Below are 6,431 nucleotides of genomic sequence, written 5' to 3'. Positions count from 1 at the left end.
AAGACATTTTCAAATAAACCGTCTGGGTTTGTAAAAACAAAGCGCCATATTATGCAGCATGTCACTTCTGTGGGCAATTTCCTCGGCTGGGTGTGTACCGAAACCAATTACCAAGGTAAATACATAGAAGTTTGAGGACAAGCGCTCCTTTATTTTAACTGCCATCTAATTAAAAGATAATGTTCCCTTCTTACTAAATAGGTGGATGGAATCTAGAAAACTGCAACTGGACTGAAAAAGAAAATGATAGAGAAGGTGTAATAATACAAAGAAATGAACAAACAGGAAAAAAGAACAAGAAGATAACAGACAGTAAAACAGGGAATATAAGAAGAGAGACAGATGACCAGTGAAGGGTGGAAAGATGGTTAATGCATGGGTGTCCAGAAAAATAAAAAGTCGGTCAGGTGGAAAAAGGACATCCCAGTTCTGGATGACTGTGAAACTTTGCTAATGTTTTTATTATTATAGATCAATATCATTTATTGAAAATGGTTGATGTTATAGGATTCTGTAAAATGGCTCTGCACATGTTTAGAAATTATTGATCTAATAGACAAGTTTGTTACCTTTTGCATTTTCCCAATTTGTAATATTTAAAAGCATTATATAATAAGCATTTTAACCTCTATTTTTTTTTAAATAAGTTGAGATAGAAACCAACTTTAGCCAAAATATATGAAAATACTGATGACAATTCCATTCAGTTGTATAGATTAAGCCATCCAGCTTTCACAAGAAACTTTTTTAGTCACACTAGTCGAGCCTTTTAAAACCGAAGTATGTCTGGGCTGCAACATTACATCAATGACATGGATTAGTTGTCTTGTTAAAGCAATTGATGCGTCCAATGTCACGCTAAATTAAAGATGGGTACTGGCAGTCCTCGAGGGTTGATGTCCTGCAACATTTAGATATGTCCTTAGTCCAAATCGCCTAATTAAAATAGCTGAATTATATCCTCAGTAGGCAGTCAAGTTGAGGCTAATTTTGTTTAGGTCTTATGGTTGCACAGAGGTGTTTCTTTGTGTCTAGCTGCCTAGCTGTCTAGCTACCATCACCAAGGAGCTAGATGTTCCTGTGAGTTGCACATATTATTCAGAAATGTAAAAACCACAGGACTGTAGCCACCCTCACTGGATGTGGCTGCAGGAGGAAAACAAGTCAAAGAGATGGATCATACGAATACTAATGGAAGAGCCCTATGTTTGCAGATGGAAAAATGTAGAAAAAGAACACTGTTCCTACTGTAAAGCAGGAGGCTCTGTTATCGTTCGGCACTGAATTGCTTAATCTGGCAAAGGGTGTCTTGAAACTTTAAAGGGTTTAATGAAATCTCCTAACCTGTCAGTAGCCAGATTGATATGTGTAGAACTGAGTTGAGGTCTACGTTATTTCTACGTTACAAATCTACGGATTTGTTGTGAGACTGAAAACTCAGCTCTCACAACAATCCAAATTGCAGCGCAAGGTTAGAAATCTCCAGACTTTCAAGGGATTATAGAGAGAAATGTGTTGGTCAGTGTCAGAAAGTTTGGTCTCAGTCGCAGGTCATGGCTCTTTCACAGGTTAAAACAAACAGCTAAAAATAGTTAAGACGAAAACACTGGAGTATTCTGAAGTGGCCATCTAGCCCTGACCTAGATCCTAACGAGCAGCTTTGGAAGGAGCTGAAACATACCGTCAGGAAAAGGCAGCCTTTAAACCTGAGACTATTGGACCAGTTTCCTAATGAAGAGTGGACCAAAATACCTGCTGAGAGGAGTGGAAGTCTCATTGACAGTTATAGGAATTGTTTTATTGCTCTGATTACCTCAAAAGGTTGTGCAACAAAATATCAAGTTATAGATACCATCATTTTTGTTTCACCTCTGTTTCATGAGTTTATTTTTATTTTTTTATCATTCTGTTGAAGCATGATTGAAAAACAATGTCTGACTTTCATCCATTAATTTTCATTGATTTTTAATAATATTATTACTTTTGGCAGATTCAGAATATTTCTGTAATCATTGTGGGTTTTTCTTTCATTAAACAAGGTCCACCAATAATTTCACCTCATGGTTTATAGAAATATGCTCCATCTACTTCGATGCTGGATTGAATATGCATTGAATAAATCAGATTAGCAGAGCAAACCAGCCCTGGCATATGTTGGAAACCTTCTTCTATACAGTATTTGGCATGCCTGCAACACCACAGCAGGACATGTGAAAAAAACTTGTATGGTTAACATCCGTAAGAAGATCAAATGATCCAGCAGCAACCATAATGACTGAACAAAAACAACAGGAACACCAAAGACTCCATAGTCCATACAAAGCTAAACATCAGTAGTTTTGACAAAGACTTATGACACGTGTTTTAAGCAGAATGGTGCATTCAGAGACCATCTGCTGTAGGAAAAACTCTGAAGACCAAGATATTCCTGATAAAACTTTAAGCACAGTAGTTCCGCCTCCACTTGCATGTGCATCTATGCATGGATGACTAATAATTGCTCTGCTGAGCACATTGAAGCACCTTTCTAAGATCAAAGGCATGTTTAAAAGTGTAGACTATTAAAAGTGTAAACTATTCTGTTCGCCTGATCTTCATTGACTGGAAGTGTGAGTTCTTACTTCCTTACTTTCTCTGAGGAACATGTTTGGATTTGGCACACTTAGTAATAGAGTCAGCAGCTAACATATCAAATAGACAGGAAAAAAACACAAACATTAACCTATTTAGTACATGATGATCAGATATATTTCTTATCTGGAAAGTCCATATTTGATGTAAATTGTATGAGCGATGAATTAAAGGTAAAACTAAGAAATATAACTGTATTGTTAGCTTATTGTCTGGGTGTGTGATGTAAATGGTACTTTTTTCCAGAAAATATATTCAACCATATTTTGAACTTCCATCCATTTTCTGTCATGTTATCCCAAGCGAGGGGTGCTGGTGTCTATCTCCAGTAGTCTACGGGCAAGAGGCGGTGTGTCCACCCTGGACAGGTCACCAGTCCATTGCAGGGCAACACAGAGACAAACAACCATTCACACACACAATTACATCTAAGGAGAATTTAGAGAAGCCAATTAACCTAACAGCAATGTTTTTGGACTGTGGGAGGAAGCCGGAGTACCCGGAGAGAACCCATGCATGCTCAGGGGCGAGGAATCGAAACTGGATCTTCTTGCTGCAGGGCGGCAGTGCTACCCACTGCCCCACTGAGCAGCCCATTTTAGGATTTGTTTATATTATTTCTGTATGTGCTTGTTAAACCCTAATAATACCTGCCTGTTACATGTTAAGGCTAATGTTTTTCCAAGCAGTTTTTGTAATTAGGACAGTTCTTTTTCTGATTCATATTTTGAACTTTTCAGGTCAATTTAAACCCTTCTTGCTATGCATGGACACAACCATAGAAGGTGCAAACAGATAAGTTAACTTTATTGTTCATCACATTTCCAGAGACAGATATTTTTATTTGACATCTGGTAGTGATTCATACATAAAAACACATAAGAAGGGATATCTATAAAATGAAAATGGTTTTCCCAATTTTAAATTTCAAAATGAAAAATAGTTTATTTTGGTTGGAAACATTTTAGCGTTCCTACACAGCTCATTTAACAATTTCTTAAAAATGGATTAATAAAACAATTAGGTAACAGTATAAGTTACATGGGTTACCATGGTTGCCTATCACTGATCTACTGAACGTTTCTGTTCAATATCTGCTTTGAATTTAAAAGGGTCAGCTGGGACAAAACTTTTAAAGGTAATTAACTGCTTAATTAGCTTCAGACTATGGCCTTTCTGTCTTTATTTTCCACGTGTATGGGAAAAGCTCACTCAGATGGCATAGTTCTAAAAGAAAGTTTCATTTCCTTCTAAAAGTTAATGATCCATATTTTTCCAAAATGTAAAAATATGAAATAAGTCATGTTGATTTTCTTTTGCTTTCAAAATAAGGCATTTTATTAAGTACATATTTTTTACATTTGCAGATTTTTATTGGCTCTAGAAAAATATGTTGTAGGACTGGAAAAAAAGGTGTTTTTTTAACTGAAAATGTTCTTGGGGATAGGGAATAACATCTGCAATACATTTTTCCATACTTTTATGCAATTTTTATACTTTTCCAAACTGTGAGGACTCCTGTATTGAAACCACTCCAATGAGCTGCCAACTATGTACAGTATGCAGGCCGGATTAGCAGATGGGTTATTTTGAGCCTTTCTTCAGAAAGTTGGACCTACATGCCTTTATTTGATACGACAGCGCAGACAACAAATATGAAATGATAAGCTGCACGCAGGATAACCGGGAATGAATCCAGGCCCTTTCTGCCATGTCTACTCACGCAAAGCTGGTATGTAAAGCTTTGGTTTTTATTTCAGCGTGATAAGGCTTTGCTTTTGGTGGATAAAAACAGCTGCATGTGGTTTTCTAAAAAAGAGAAACTGAGAACCATCCGAGTGGATCAAAATACTGAAGCTGGCTGATTGACACCAAAGCACTGAGCTGAAACGATAAGGGCCGAGAAAAAGAGCAAAGCTGCAGGTTTATGTCAAAACTTACTGGATTCATCTACTATCTCACAGCTTTGATATCAGCATCAGGCACTTGGTTCAACAACAAAACAGCCTACAACAGTTGGAATTCAAATCTAAAACAGTACAGCCCAGCCACAGAGAGACAACAATCAGCTGAAAATCTATTACCACACTGGAAAAAGTAGAAATCTAGGTAAGTAATTTTTCCAAAAAATAAGTGCATTTGCTCTTGAATTGAGAAGGTAAATTTTTTTTTTCCAATTTACATTTAAAGTAGGAAAAACTGATTGCATTGTCATATGTCAAGTGAATATTATCTACTTATCTTATTTTAAGAGTAAAACTACTAATTTGATTGGCAGATCATCTTATTTGCCCACTCAAATTGAGGGTAAATACACTTATTTTAGGAAATTTTTACTAAATACTTACTTACTTTGACCATACGACCAATTGGAATTGTACAGTATGAGGCAGATAATTAAAATCAGGATACAATTGTGGAAAAGGAGAAAAATAAAAGTCTGAAAAGTTTAGGGAACGTTTGTTTTGAAAAAGTTTAGAAAACTCTAAAGCATGCCAGACTCTCCTTCACATTGACAACACCAAACCAAAACACTGCGTAATTCCACCATATATATTTAATACTCTGAACTTTAATATCGAAGGTTTTTTATTTACCATATTTTCTTCTCCCACACTGCTTACATTTGATCACTGCTGCTGAAATGGAAATGTCATGAAAGCTGAAAAAAAATAAATTTCGTTTTGTTTCTTTGTGTTACAAAATGACAATAAAAGTTGTCTAAGTATATGGCCCCATTTACACTACCCTTTGAAACTGTGCCACGATCGGTCTGAGCATGGTAACCAAGATAACTGTTGAGTGTGCAGAACTGAACCGTACAGCACCAGACTCAACCAAAACGTGCTAAACTAGTACTAGTTCATTAGTAGGGCTCGGCGCGGTTCAGTTCTGGCTCGGTTATCAGATAACTAAGAGCTCTTGAGCAGACAGCGTCATCTCCTTATAGTCAACCTCCGTAATCTTGAAAATTCAGACATTCATAAAAATACAAGCTTCCCTACCAAGCAAAACTATTTCCAGTAAGGATTCTGCTTAGCAGTGTAATGAACCTCAATGTCTGTCCTTGTTTCCTGCGTCTGTAAGCCCTGATTAGACGTTCGTTTTTTTCGTATCCTCTTCCCAAAAGCTGACTATAAAGGAAATTCACCGAAGGCTGCCTTTTTCGCCTGACTCTCTGCAAACTTCCTGATTATTACGGACCTCGCCATGTTTATTTTGCTTGTTTACCTCTGGAGAGCAGTAGTACCGTTAGAGGAAGAGAGGAACCGTGCTAGCGTGTTTTTTAAATGGTCATAAGGAACAGAGCTCAGCACCGATCGGTTTTCAGAGATAAGTGTAAATGGGGCTTATGTCTTCAGAAACTCTTGATAGATACCCCAGCATAAAATCAAATGCAATCAGTTAAAGAAGCGTTGGAGAAAGAAGAAAGTCTGGACAGGAAATATATTAGTAGTGCTCTAAGTAAGTTGTTTATAGAAAGACATAAAAAAAAGAAGTTTGCCACAAGCCATGTAGGGAACACGTGGAAAAGGTGAATGGCACAGCGGAGTCTTTTGGCCTACATTTTGGCAATAAACTGACTCAGACTGACAAAACATCTCCATCGGTGAGAGGAGGTTCACTATCCAGCAGGTTAAACATACAGTCAGGGCAGCAGTGTGCTGAGTTAGATCCAATCATATTCATGTAGGCCCTGAAGATAACATTGCATGATAATATCCTATGATGCTCACAGCACATTCTTATAGAGTGCAATAGAAATCAAATGCTGCTAAATTAATTAGCATGAGGCTAAT

Source organism: Cyprinodon variegatus, unplaced genomic scaffold, assembly GCF_000732505.1.
Source record: "Cyprinodon variegatus isolate N-32 unplaced genomic scaffold, C_variegatus-1.0 Scaffold680, whole genome shotgun sequence".
In the NCBI taxonomy this organism is placed as follows: Eukaryota; Metazoa; Chordata; class Actinopteri; order Cyprinodontiformes; family Cyprinodontidae; genus Cyprinodon; species Cyprinodon variegatus.
This window is presented reverse-complemented; position numbering follows the sequence as displayed.